The sequence below is a fragment of the Aquila chrysaetos genome, chromosome 12, assembly GCF_900496995.4.
Source record: "Aquila chrysaetos chrysaetos chromosome 12, bAquChr1.4, whole genome shotgun sequence".
Taxonomy (NCBI): Eukaryota; Metazoa; Chordata; class Aves; order Accipitriformes; family Accipitridae; genus Aquila; species Aquila chrysaetos.
Window position 1 is genome coordinate 38220890 of NC_044015.1, and position 15227 is coordinate 38236116.

The window sequence follows — 15227 nt, forward strand, 5'->3', positions numbered from 1 at the left end:
CGTAATTGTTGGCTGCCTTGCTATGCACTACAACACAGCTTGCCTTGTTTCACAGCCAGAAGTGCTGCTGTATCTTTTTGTCTTCCTCTCCCCAGCAACTCGGCTATTCTTTTGAGACATACTGTAAGTGTCAACAGGTGGGACGGGGTGTTAGGAGGTAGAGCCTGCCACGTTACTACAAAGGACCATCTGGGCACGACGTGCGGGCACAGAATGCAGAATCCGCAGCCAGCAACGCTGGAACATCTGTCTGCCTCCAGCCTCTTCACCTATGGTAAAGGTTACGTACCATCACGGTGCCAGCTGTGTCAGGTACTAGTTTTTTAAAAAAAAACAAAAACAAAAAAAAAAAACCCAGCAGTAGCCTGTGGGGACATATTTTCAGTGTCTTTATATGTTTTAAAAATACAAAATTCTGCTTAATTCAAAGCTAAAGTATCCTCCCACTTCTCCCGACACAGGAGAGCTTACTGGCACCGATCAGATACGTGCTTACTTGATGACGTTCTCCCATGAGGGTGCAGGACCCCGCGCCACATGATAGTAGTGAATACTATATGCTTTGCCTGCATAAAACTTTGGATTATGCAGGCAGCCAAATAATTTTCAGCCAGATTTCCCAACGATATTATTGAAGCAGGGAGCTTAAAACTATTAACATGCTATCAATCACACACTTACAAACCCACAGAGTAACCCAGAGACAATAATTTCCCCTATCTTCCTAATGGATTTTACTATAAATAAACAAAAGCATTCCCACCCTGTACTTTCCCTTTCCAAGACTGCTGCCAACTCTGACATTTTTTAGATTCCTCCGAGTAAACCAGTGCCAAAAACTTTCCTATCTTTAACAGCAACCAAAGCAGCAGCTACTGAGAACTCCTACAATCCTCAACCCATCACCGCAATGACCGAGCCAAAGCCCCGAACTTTCAAACAATTCCTTTGGCTAAAGCCCAGAGTTTCATCTCTCGTGGCTTTTCAGAATTGCACCACGCTTCTAGCAAAGTGTGCTCCCCGCTGATGAGCGGGCAAGAACCAAGGAGGAAGATGTTACATTTCTCAGGTGGTTTGAGCTCAGCAGCCCCGTAGATGCTCCCCGGCTGTCAACGCAGGAGGCTGAGCCACGGAGAGCACAGAGATGTTTCCCAGTTGGCATATGAAGAGGAGAAGGATGGAAAGCTGTCCAGTTACCTATCTGGTCTAACATAACCCTGGGACTTTAGGTCCCTTTTGTTTGTTGGAACATAGTGCTTTTTTTACATGTTTTGTTAATATTTGACGACTTTTTTAGGAAATACGTGGCAGGACGTACCAACTAAGGAAATGGGACCTTCGTCCCAGGTGTGTCCAAATCGCAGAGCCAGCCTTGAAATGCGACTCCTCTCCACACGACTTCTTTTCATTCCCAAAAGCTGGACTTCCTGTCATTTTTTTTATGAAGCTTTTGGATGCCTGTCTGTAAGCAATCTGCCTCTCCAGGCTTCCTCCCTATTCCTCATACCCAACAAGCTTGCTTGCTGAATGACACCGACGTGGCTGGCACCGCAGCGTTCACACCCTGCAAGGCACCGCTTTCCAGAGTTTGTTTTTTTACACCAGCCGCCGGTAAATGAGGCTCGTGTGACAGACCACTGGCTGGATAATGAGTTCATTCTCCAGACCCACCGAGAGCAAGGTACTTTCCTGGCCCATCTGTTCGCTGAGCTCCTCACGGCATGGCTCCGGGAATGCTGTTTCTGAAGAGAACAGCAAACACCCGGCGGACCGCTGATGTGCAATAGACCCCGGTTTGATGGCCTCTGTAACACACAGTGCAAAGCTTTCTCAGCCGAAAAATGGAAAGAGACAGAGCACTGGGATTATTTCAGAGCCATTGCTGGAAATTCTTAAACTGGAAAAAAAAATCAGGGGGGAAGAAAGTGCCAGAAGGCTAAAAGGGATCTTCTAGCACAGAAGTTGCACAGGCACAGTGCTTTTCCTCGGCCACCTCTATTTCCTCCACGTTTTCTAGGAGAAATAAAAGCTCCAGGAAAGTCACAGGTCTATAAACAGAAGCGGTCAGAAAGTCAAAGCGAAGATCTAGAGACACTAGAACAAGAAATGACACTTAAAATACCAAGCCAGGAAGTGTGTCCAACCTCAACCGAAACTCTGGCACAGCTGACCTCAAAAAGAAAAGAAAAAAACAGTTAAAAAGCTTAGATACAATCTGCAAATATTTTCAGAGGCAAGGAAAACTGGTACCTTCTTCAATTTGGAGAAGGGATGAATAAAAAGTGAGGGGGGGTGGTATACTTGAGAGGCAAGTGGTTTAACGAAGATAAAGCAGGCTCACTAGCATACCATCTTCTCAGTACAAAAACAAGGCAACAGATGACTGACAAACGTCACATGTAAAACCGCCTTTAAAAAACATTGCGCATGTTTTTAAACACCTCGTCCCACAGAATCACTGCTAGTTGATATCAACAAGGTGCAGATGTAGGTGATCCATTAATGCATCGAGGCTGATGAAGGTCAGGAGAACATCCTTGCTCACATCCAACAGGGCTTTTTAACAATGTACTCTCACGGTTAGGGTTGGGATATGAGCCAACTATCAGTAGATAGAGCTTGCTCCATGTAAATCCTTCCACAGCTGCCTATTATCCCATATCACAGTATTTTTTCTGACACACGTAGTGCTGTCCATATAGAAACAGGATCAAATACTTCACAGGAGCAATCCAGTATGGGAAATCCTATTTGGTTGTGCAATTACGTTACTGCATTCTCCCTGACTGTACTAATGTCTGAATTAGACTGTAATATCTCATGACTGAGATCTTTCTTTAATTCATGCTGAAGAGGCCTCACACAATCTGTGGCACTGAACAAAGTAGTAAATTCACCTCAACATCTTTATGCTTTCCCATAGTCTTTAAATCATTCATATCCAGACTTTCTGTGTGTTCTGGATTGGACGGAAATGTTTCTAGCCCATAACTTTTCCATTAATGTTTTTGAGGAACGAACTCTTTAAAGAGAAAGCCCTGTTCTTTAATCATCGGGAGAAAGAGCAATGCCAATGCTTCACTGCCGCAGGATGAGCCCCGAGAAGCCCCTGGGCTCCGAGCCATCTTGGAGCAAGGTCCCTCTGAACACCGGCAGAAATCAGGCCCTAAATACATCCCTAGTGAAGAGCGCACACTGCAGACGGATGGCTGGTGAGGTGCCATCTCCCTCCCTCCGCTTGCTTGCAAGGGAAGGAAGGGTTAACGGTGCTCAAGATGTCCTCCTTCTGTACGGGCAAGGAAGAAGTTAGGTAAACTCTTGTGTCTGTCACGCGATGCACTTCTGTGAGTGAAACTCTCCAAATGTGCTTCCAGGTAACACGTAATGCAATTATTTTCCAAGATTTGATAAAAATTTGAAAACAAGTTTGAGAACAGGCTCTGCTGCATCATCAGAAGAAGCTAAGTGGGGTGAACAACAGAGCTGCATGGTAGGAAATCAAGGACTTCGCTGCACTGCAACTAATTTGTGAGACATCTCCCAACATTATCTTCACTGAGAAACAGCGTGCCAAGGGCTCACAGGTAAACACCACTGCTGAATACAGCAAAACACATTAAAACAACATTAAGGGATTTGGCTTAAACATGCAGAGTTCTGTAAAATTCAGAGAAAGACCTTCTTTAGTAAGGACCTCATACACCACACCATTGCAGGATATCGATGACATTGACTGTCCCTCTCTTTTGACAACTGCCCTTTTCTCCATGAACTCTTTTTCCTGCCTGGGTTTAACCCAGAGCTATAAGGTCCCCATAATCATTGCTATAGAGGCTGGTAGGAGACAACCCCACAGGGGTTTGCTGTACTGTGAAATCCCCCAAGCTAAACTTCATCGAACCTATTTAGCAACGACACAAAGCAGACCTGCAGAGGAAAGCCTTCTCTCTCTCCATGGATTCTGCACTGGCAGCTTCGGAGACGCCTTCCACCGCTCTGACCATGAACTACCCAACTTGACTGACAACTCTGCTTCATCCCAGGGAGCTTCTGGGAAAGGGACTCTTTGGGGAATCCACTTCCAAAGTGTGACACAAAGGTATAGGACAAATGAGTGGATAACCTAGAAAGTCCCTACCATTCCTCTGCTTCTACAGCCGTTGCTACTTCAGGATGCTGAAGGTAACTTCACCCATTTTTGCAATTGCAAGGATGAACTGCATCTAACCTCCTCTCCCCCAGTCCATCAAGCAACAGATGCAGGCAGCAGTGCCTTTGCTGGTTCCTGCAGAGACTCGGGATGTCCCTCCTCGGCACAGCCCTGCGACTTGCTCTCAGCAGCAGGAGGGGACTGGAGTCCGGATGGTCCTCGCTACAGCACTGCAATGCTGGGAAGGTTTAGGTGGACACTCGGAGGGACACACTGCTCTCAGCAGCAGCTGACGGTGGCAGGGTCCACGAGGCAAATCTTCTCCTTTAGAGACTCCTGTACCCTGTGTGCCTGGGAGAAGGGACTGTACCTCCAGCTGAGACGCCAGCAGCCAACTGCAAACTTCTTCAAAGTTCTCGTGGTTCCTTTGAGCCACATATGACTTAAAACTCTTGTAGGGCCAAGGAACATTTTGTTGAAAGCACAAACTTGCTTTTGAAACCACAGAATATTCCAAGAAAAGATGAGCACGGTACAATGGCATGCTGCTAGTCTGTATATTGTTTCCTTAGAGGCTCCAAATTTCTGGCTTGAGGCCAGTCTTTCAAACACATTGGGCTCTCCCCAATGCCATGTGTTACCACAGGTTTCTCCCTACTTCTGAAACCGCTCTGAGACGGTTTTTCTGCAGTGCTCTGCAGCTCCCCTCTTTCCAGCTGCTCACGGCTTCTGCCTCCAGCCTCTGACCTTTCGATGGCTACCTGGGAAATCCCAAATTCAGTAAGAGACTTTTTAAAGCAAACAGTTTACATATGATTAATTCTTCCTGTAGACCTCAAAAAAAACCCCTTTCCTGATTAAGAAAGGTCACTGAATCTCAAAAGTTTATTGCAAACAATTCGAACACGTTACAGGTCTCCTCTAAATAAATGAAGTAAAAGCAAAACTGATTTTGTCTGGAGAAAATAGATGCAGCTGAAGAAAGGCAAGAAGCTGGCCAGATGTAAATTGAATAACTGATGGAAGAGCAGCTGTGTGTTAGCACCACCAGCAACTTGCCCTTATAAAATGGAGAGGGACAGGGCAGGACCTCTTGCCACTGCAACCCCCAGTCACAGAGAAAAAAAATATACATCCTAACAGTGAGCGCTGCCCAGAGCTCCTGTTGGAGTTGCCTGGTAGTAGGATATTCTCTGCGTGCTTCGAGGTTGCACTTTTCCTTCATAGATGTCAAAACACTTTGCAGAGGTATGACATGACGTTATCTTCATTTTACAGACAGGGGAACTGAGAGGCAGTGTCGGGAAGTTATTTTCTCAAGATGAGATAGTGGGTCATCAGCAAAGTTAGAGCCGTGGTCCTTAACCACTCCAGCATCGCTGCCACCCTCCGCAGCCTCCTCAGGGAAGACAAGGTTTAAAAGCGGCTGCGATTCCTGTTGCAGGTGCTGTGCCTCGGAGCACGCCAGGACTTCTCAGTGGTGACAAGCGGTGACAGTGTCGAGTAAAGCTCAGCACCTAGGGCCTTCCAGCTGGGCTGGCACACCAAAAAGCCGTGGTGGCACAGCGACTGTCCCCCCGCAGAGCAAGCGCTCCTCAGGCAGTGATGCTGCAGCCCTCGGTGGGCTTTCGCAGCTCTCTGGGACCGGCAGAAGGAGCAGCAACCTCCTTAGCCGAGAGAAGCATTATTAAGAGGGAATCCTCAATCATCTTCCCTCACGTTCCCATCATACCTTTCTCTATTAGGCAGCTGTGACTTTGCTAACCTGACTGATCCATAATTCATAACTATTATCCATGCTCAATAATTACAATGTTAATATTTTGGTAATTTAAAAGTACCTTTCTCCGGCAGAGTTCAGCCCGTACCACTGACTAATGCACAATTTAAGTGTTTATGAACAAAACTGTTCTCTCTCCTCTTTCTTTTCCTACCTGATTCCTGCCTTCAAAATGTTTTCAAAACGTTGGGGAAAAGAGGAATTTTAAAAGGAAATCTCATTACTTTAAGACCAAATTTTAAAATGATGAAATGCATAATGCCTGATCTATCAATCAAAGCCAATTCTGCAGTACAGACACACTGAAAGCCCTTTGCTTTCTAATCACTAATAGGTAACACTATCAAATTCAGCCCTACACTCTATTAGAATTGCAGTAGAAAAGCACTTAGTGTAATATCCAAAGACAGCTTACCAAATACTACTCACTTGGCTTAAAGACAAGACCAAATATGTTAATAACGTGAAAGCTTCCTTAAACAATGGGCTTTACCAATATGCTCAGAAAAGGAAATAAAAATACCGAAACAGAAGTTTTGTAGATGAGAAAAACAACCCACAAAAATCTAACTTGCCTTCAGCCAGAGGACTTGGACTATTTCACAGTGTAGGCATTGATTTGTGAATTCCCCGTGGCTGTGTTGCTGCCCTGGCTGCAGGGCCCATCATCTCCCAGTTGCAAACCGCAGGAACCATTTCCACTCCCTGCTGTTCCCCACCCTATTTACCCTTTCTTCTGACCACGTGTATTTCAGGCTTGTTTGTAGCAGGATTTTTTATGTCCTCATCTCCTATTTCCTCATTTTCCCATCAGTCGCTTAAGCATCACACATGTACAGTGTTGGCGCGGCAGCGATGAACTTTATTCCGCCTCCTGTCTCAGTTGTGACTTCCTTCCTTGACCACCGCCAAGGAACGGACACGCAGAGACACTAAGCATCTGCGACCAGGTCAGGTGCTCGTGTCCTCTCTTCTCATATTATTGTCAACCTTAAACTTAAGATTTTCTAAGGTTTTCTTGTTCTCCAGAGTAAATGTCACTGACAGCACACTGCTGTAAAACACCCAGAGATTTAGCAGGACCGCCCACCTGCAGGCAGCAGCAGCAGAGTTTTGACGAGGGGATGTAGCAAACATCGAGCTTACACGTATACAGAGACACTGCGCGCTGGTGACAAGTAGTACAAAGGCTTATTTGATGCAAAGACAGAATGACTGCATTGCTCGTGTCAAAAAAAGATCAGTGGAAACGTAACAACAGACCATTCTGCATGCTACACACACTGCATAAACCACAAAAAACACTCTTTATGTTTCCTGTGCTTTTTTAGCCTGGTTTCCTGGAAAAAAAAAAAAAAAAAAAAAAAAAACAAGAGACAAGCAATTGTTCTGTCAGTCATCGCTTCCCCAAATAACGTTTGAACCTGTTGGCTGATCTCAGGTTTGACAGATAGGCAGAGGCCTCAAAGGGATTACATTCCTACTAGATGCGTGAAAATAATAGAGACTCAAACTAGTGCCTTTACTGAACTCACCTCCGCGCTGTGCCTTACTCTGGTCTGCACCTCAGGGGTACCAATTAGACCACAAGCCAGAGCAGCTCTGCGGATAAGGGAACAGCTGGGGAAATGCTTACTTATATCATCAGACAATGCACACAGGAAAAATAATGTTGTGAACGCTCCAACCACAGGACACGCCAAGATGAGGGCTCCTGCCTTCTCAGATCCATCCTCCTCCAAGCACAGAAATCCAGAGCAGAATCCAGAAACGCCGGTGCCGGCAGCCCGAGCAGCTGGCCTTGGCCTCTTTGGCGCTTACTTTGTTCTCAAAACCGAAGTCACTTATGACATTTGCAAACTCCTGTGTGATATTAGCGCTGATGCCCCAAGGATTGCCCTGTTTCCCCAAAGCACAGCAATAAATGGCATTACCTTCCTCGTCCTCCCCTGCCTGCCCCCTCGGAGCTGCAAACCTGAATGCATCCTCTGAGCTACTAAAGCACAGGTACATGTCCTTGCTGGCATTACAAAAAAAATAGAGAAGCATTGCCTGGCAAAGGGTAAGATTTCTATCAGGTTTTAAGGGGACGCGTATGACAGGGAAGCTACAGGACTCTCATTCTAATAGCCAATGCTGCTAATTAAAACTGTTTTGGAAGATCTGCAGCCAGCATATAAATCACCCCACTATATGCTATAAATAAGAGGCAGATACTGAATTGAATAGCTCCCATTTGTCAACTGAATGAAGAGATTTGATTGTGCCTTTTTGAATAATAAATCCAGACATACCTAGCAGGGCACTGAGAGTTGCTAGAAGTCTCTCTTTTATCAAACAACAATGATTATATTATAGGGTATGCATTATGGGGGATCATCCATTTCTCTTGTTTTCTCATTTATCGCTGACATCTTCCCTCCCAGATGAAACATTTTGCTCCGTACAGCGTGTGTTCATGCAAAGATCTCAGAAGTGAGGCAGGAGCGAACTCTACTGAGTCTCCTGATGTGATGGGCACCTACTAGGATGTACCACAGAGCAGAAGGAAGATTTGTAGGGAAACTGAGCTGCGGAAGCCTAAATACACAGGTTTTTCTTCCCATCCTTTTTCCCATAGCACTTCCAAAGGACACTCAAAATGTACTGGGTCTCAGACAGAGGAGAGCCACATAGTTCTTATTGGCAATGGATGTCCATTTATACAAAACAACGCAGAGAAACAAAGCTAAATTCCTTAAGATCATCTTATAACATCGCTGAACAACAGAAACCCAAAAAGGCACCCACGCACAAGCAACAGATTTACGATAATAATAATAATAATAATGATGATGATGATATAAAGTTACCTCACTCCAGTGTGGAAAGCTCTTTTCAACCATGAACGCTAGATCCCACTCACAGCCACCATGTCTTTCTCACTGTAAAAAAACAAACAAATGGGCACCAATTAGGAAATGGCATTTATTAATGCTAAGTTCAGAGTAGCTTCAAATCTTGCACATACACTCATAAAAAAGAAGATTTAGGATTCCCTGTCACACGGAAGGCTGCAGAAGGTTAATTGAGTTCACTGTAGAGGCATCATTACCTCTGTAACATATCTAAGGAAAAAAGCACTGCAGTCGGGTTACGAAGGCAGATTTATTTTAAGCCTTTAAAACTATTTGTTAAATTTTTGCCCTCTAACAGGATGATGACTCCTCTCGCTTTGCCCCCAAACCCTCTGCAACTGAACAGCAACTTTCACAGCATCCCCCCGACCAGTGGCTTTCGCACCTTCCCACGCGCAGACGCTCTCATCCCACCCAGCAGCAGACGCGAGACGCAGGCAAGCCGTGACCTCTGGCATCCGTTCTCATTTTCCCAAAGGAAAAACATCCTCTAGGACCGACCACAGGATTTAGTGCAGGCTCTTCTCTCCCCTGCCAAAGGAGCGACTGGCTGGAAGCCAGCGAAATGAGCCCAAAGGGCTTCCTAGGGGCTGTGCCTTTACCTTCTCTTCTGCTAGGGTTTAAAGTGGGGAAAAAAAAGGGGGGGGGAAATCTCCCCATCTGGGGGCCTTCATCCCCCCCCTTCCAAAATGGCAACAACTGCCTACAGTCCTTTCAGTATCACTAAGATAAATAGCATCCTTCCTGTGGCCTGCTCCTCATCTGCTCAGGCTAGTAAAGCTGTAACCTATGTGTACTTATTTTATCAACAATAACTGTAAATTGGGACAATTTTATTATTTTGGGATTATGTTTGCCAATAAAAAAGAAAAGACAGTGCGAGGCTGAAAGAATTTGATGGCTACGCATTGATTTTGAAATCCTGGCCGTGCTGCCTGCATCCTGAAGTGCTTACCTTGCTGTCTGCCCTCCTCTTGCTTCCTTGATTGCTTGAGTTCCTAAGTCTAAATAACGTTCTAGGCGCTACAAGTCAGGCCATGGCTTGCATGTCACCAGCTCCGCAAAGACTTTGCAGCCACCGTTAGCGCCTGATGGTGATGCAAAAGCTACTGCAGAGCAATTCACAACACACAGGCACGAAGTACAAATAGCGCTTTCCTCGCTAAAGCAAGCAGATGGGACTCTGAGCATAGAGGATAAACCACCATTCTAATAAAATCAGTTTGATCTGATGACCTGAACTTGAAATTAAGGTGTTAAAATCCAAGACAAGGAGGATTTCTGATTGGCAGTCAGTGATGTCATACCTGTGCCAATTACAGAGGTAATTCATGTAGCTGCCTTGAAAAAGAAATAATTCCCTCTCTGATACAGCAATAAGACATTGTAGACAGCCCATTTGCAGGGGATTACATGGCACTTCGCAGGTAGTTAAAGTCACTGAGCCTTTTGACCTTGTGCCTCCTAACACTACTGGAAGCATAATCGCATAGGAATGCACTGCTTACCATGTGTGTCTTATTGCTTAAAGTCCAGCCATCCAGCAACCTGAGCTGTGGACCTCAGGCTCATTTTCTATGAATTATTATGAGAAAACAACATGAACGTAATAAACAGCGCTATTAATTAGTTTAGTATATCATTTCAGGGATGGACTACGCAGACTAAGAAACACTAGAAGCAGCCTGTGCCAGGCCAGAATAAAAGCATTTCTCAGGTCATTGCCTTAAACACAGGTATTTCGTGCTACCATGATGCTTACACAAGACAAGTAAATCTTTGCACCTTGCAGTCTTGAAGTCACTAGAACTAATTGTCTTGCCAGATGAGATCCTAGCTTACTCACTGTCATAATGTTCAGCATATAATGAACATCAGGCAAGGTGAAAATTGATATAAAGAGCATTTCTAAGAGCTAAAAAGTTAACACCTAAATTGGAAATCGATATATGCTCTAAGTATTGATCAGCAGAACAGAAATCTTCAGGTTTTTGCCTCTGCAGAGTGAATACTGTTATAGGTTGAGCTAAAGTCCTCTGAAACACCCTACTTTTAGCAGTTATTTAAAAAAAAAAAAAAAAAAACCAAACACAAAGCAACCAACCCTATGCTTTATGGAATGATTGCCTAACTCTACAACAAGCACGTGCATCTGTGCAGAACAACCAGAAACACGCTAAGCCAGATGTCAGCAGTGACTTTTTTTACTGTCTCTTAGTTTTTGAAGTCGTGCTTGCCTCCTGAAGACAAACAGCAAAGACCAGAAGAAACCACAGCTGAGGAGCATCACCTTTGAGGAGGACGGCCTTTGGTACAGGCATGGGAAGGGCAGGTCTACACCTGGTGATGGAGCACAGAGCAAAGATTTTGAGCTTGCTCAGTAAGTGGAAGCCCAGATCTCGTCCCTGCAATGCAATGCCCAGGCCTTCTCATTATTCTGCACGTAGAATTGCATGAAGGCAACTATATTGCTTTTGGGAGCAAAGGTAGCATCTCTGCGCAGTGCTCTACTCTATGGTGGGGACATATTTGCTTGGGTCAACCGTAGGTGAAGAGCAGCTGCGGAATATGTCATCACATGCTGTATATCTGCTCAAAGCAAGCTTTTCAGACTCTCTGATGAATTAAATAGCTGTGAAAAACAAATGTCTTATTGTTTGAGTCCTCCAGCCTGCAAGGAAGCAGGAATTTCTGCGCGCTACATCAAAGAAACACTTGACCCTATGTGATCAATTCCTCCTCCTAATTATTACGCACCAAAAGACCTGAATTTCTGCTAGGTTTCTCAGGTGAAAAGGGGCAAGAATATCTCAGAAAAGGTTAGAAAAACTGTACATCTCTATAAATATTTGTTGGTCTGCATTCCTTTAACTTTGCATGATTAAATACAGCCTGCTTCTGTTCTTCCACTTTATCCTCCGGGGAAATTTATCATCAAAATTATTGTACAGCATTCATTACTCTAGCCTCATTTAAAACCTTGCCCTACTTATTATTTAGGCTGCAAAAAAAAAAAATGTTGCTTTGTATAGTACTTCCTATAATAGTCTCAATCATTACATTTAAAAGATTGCTGTAAGGCAGCTTAGCCTGCATTAGAGAAAAATAAAGTGGAATTCCATAGTTAAGTGTTACAGTTCTTATTCAGCTTTTGTTTCCCAAATCATAACAATGCAACATTTCAATTCCTTAAAAGGCTCTCACCGCTAATTAGCAACATTCAGGACTTCAGTCCCCAGCTTTGAAAGGGACATCTAGTAGCTCTTCTCTGGCTTAAAAGGTAGCGGGGAAAGGCAGAGAGATAAGCAAGGCAGGCAGGCAGGCAGGAGGCTCCGTCAATTCAGAGGTGCCACGGTCTTTTATATCTGTGGTGTAGGGAACACGCTCGGCTGTCACAGTCAGACCAGCAGGCAAAACAAACAGATGATATTTTCTTAACTCTTATTCAAAATTTCTGTTTAGGATAAAGAGACAGACATGGCTATTTAAAAGAAACAAGATGTGGTGTCGAAAGAGAGGAAGAAAATCTAACTTAAATCCCAGTAGTAATTGGGGAAACTGTTCATACTGATAGGTGAAGCCTCTTAATTTGGGTTCCTTCACTAATGGGACTACTCTCATGCTGAGTACCATTGCTAGTTTTTTAGATAATACTACGTATCTGTTTGTCTAACCCTTCTGTACTTCTGAAAAAGGATCATTAATTGGAGTCTGAAGTCACTGGTGCAGCGTCGTGGTTTAACCCCAGCCGGCAACTCAGCCCCACGCAGCCGCTCGCTCACTCACTCCCCCCCGCTGGGATGGGGGAGAGAATCAGAGGGGTAAAAGTGACAAAACTCGCGGCTTAAGATAAAGACAGTTTAATAGGTAAAGCAAAAGCTGCACACACAAGCAAAGCAAAAGAAGGAATTCATTCCCCACTTCCCACCGGCAGGCAGGTGTTCAGCCATCTCCAGGAAAGCAGGGCTCCAGCACGCCGAACGGTGACTTGGCAAGACAAACGCCATCGCTCCAAACATCCCCCCCTTGCTGCTGCTTCTTCCCCCAGCTTTCTATGCTGAGCATGATGTCATCTGGTCTGGAATATCCCTGGGGTCAGCTGTCCCGGCTGTGTCCCCTCCCAACTCCTTGTGCCCCCCCCCCAGCATACTCGCTGGTGGGGTGGGGTGAGAAGCAGAAAAGCCCCTGGCTCTGGGTAAGCGTTGCTCTGCAGTAATGAAAATATCCCTCTATTATCAACCCTGTTTTCAGCACAAACCCAAAACATAGCCCCATACTAGCTACTGTGAAGAAAATTAACTCTGTCCCAGCCAAAACCAGCACATACATTTTTTCCTGAAATGCAGACCCTTCTGGGGAGGTTCTTGGGGAGAAGTCATCTCTTCTCCCATTAGCAGCCCCAACAAGATCTTCTCCTACATGGACTGCAGAATGGAAGACTTTTATTTCTGATTTGACCATAGCAAATTCAAATGGAAACCACAGGGTGGGCAAAAGCCATACGTTAACACTGAACATTTTTTGGATGTTGTGTCACGTAGTTATTGGCTTGTTTAGGTTGTTCTGACCTTCCTCACTGCCTTTTCTGGACTTGACCTCAGTGGCTTTTTGCTACCCACAAACCCAGTTACCCTTCCACCTCTTCTCCATCCCAGATCAAAGACCTGATATAGGACTTAGAAACATACAAGGAACCCCTGGTTTAACCCTCCGCAACGGTGAAAATTGCCCGGTTATACCTAATCTTCGCTTCAGGTTTTGATTCACAACTATACTTTTCCCTTTCACCCGCCTACCTTGTCTTTTTAACTGCTTTCTACGAGAGGCCTTGCTAAAGACCTTTCAATATCGTAAATAAATGAGATAAGCCAGTTCCTCTCTCTTCGTTTCTTATTGACAAGTTCAAAGACTTCTAAGAGATTAAGAGTGAAAGACTGTAAGTGACCTGCTGGGTCATCAAGCCTAGGCTTCTCCTATCACTTCCAGCCACATCCTACAGTACCTTTCTACTGGATAAGCCTGATCTTATCAGCATCTCCCAAATGTTTTCTTTTTTTCTTATCATTTGAACCAGTTTACCAGGTACAAATGAAAGGCTTAGTGCTCTGTAACTCCCTGGATCATTTTCTTTCTGGTGTCACAAGAAGGCATTTTGTCCTTTCTATCCACTGAGCAGACACACTACTCATCACCCACAGGCAGGGAAAGAAAAAGAGGTAAGTCTTGGTGGAAGGAAGGGAAGGGAACAGGACAGCGGAGCTCATGTTTATACAAGATGTACTGCCAACTCCAGTACATACACTGCACTGACAAACCGGTGAAACAATGAAAATTCCTATTTTATAAGAGAGAGAGGTCAAGGTAGGGATCAATATTTTCCTTGGGAATTATTTTATCATTAGACTTAACGGATAAAAATATATTATTTTCTTTTTTACCCCTAATTGTATGGATTTGGAGTTAATAATGAAAAATATGCAACATCCTGCTATGTGCTATGCACAAAACACAGCTTTTTCATGAGCCTGGTCAGCAGAGGCTGTTTCCGATCTGTTCTGATGAGTGTCTGTGCGCTTCCTATGACTGGAGGGACTGTGCTCATTAGCTGTGCCGTGCTCTAGAGGGGCAAATTACCATAGACGAACCTCGCAGCCGGCCCAACACCCAGCTCTGTGCGCCAGCAGCTGCTCAGCACACACAGATGCGCACTGGAAATCTCACTGCCTTTCAACAAAATATGTTAGGAAAATCCATAATGCTAAAATATACCTATCACCATAAAAGGGGGTTTCACAAGAGGAAAGTATGTTCTGTGTCCTCTCCCCGGCAGCCATTTTAAGTGCATAAAAAGCTGTAGAGTTGTAGCTTGCTGCAAAGAGCAGCAGAGATCTCACCCAAAGGGGACACCGCTCTGGTTCAGGGCCAGGAGAGGTCAAACGTCACCGCAGTGCTACGGTCACGGGCAATTTCCAGCAAGTCTGAGCCGCGGCCCATTAACCCATGTGCTACGCAAATGCACCGGCTTAGAACGCTTACACGAGAGGGAGCAGCTTGCCACCCTCTCTGGGTCCGTACCAGCCCCAAAACTCTTCTTACATGCAGCAAACATTTTAATATGACACCAGTTCACCTCCAGAGGTTGATCCGCAAAACACTTTGATGCAACCAAAACATCTCCCCAAACCAGGTTCCTGGAGCAACCCTGAGAACACGCTGGGGTGCGCAGGGCTCAAAGTGGGGAGAGCCCACTAATGCAGCAAAAATGAGCAAGAGGGTGAACCTGAGCAGATCCTCAACACTTGGAGAAAGAAATTTGGCTTTTTTTTTTTTTTTTTTTTTTTTTTAAGTGATACATTAATTCTATAACTTGTGATGAAATCTTCTTTTTCGGAAAAAAAAA

The 15227-nt window shown here is 44.8% G+C and overlaps 1 protein-coding gene across 1 annotated transcript in view; it reads right to left on the reverse strand.

Annotated features, from left to right (window-relative positions):
• The window catches only part of DAB1 (DAB adaptor protein 1), a 479714-nt gene that overhangs the window by 239579 nt on the left and 224908 nt on the right, over positions 1–15227 (reverse strand). The window contains exon 2 of the mRNA XM_030031997.2: positions 8783–8854. The gene's annotated coding sequence lies outside the window, so the exon portion shown is untranslated. The remainder of the gene's footprint in view (positions 1–8782; positions 8855–15227) is intronic.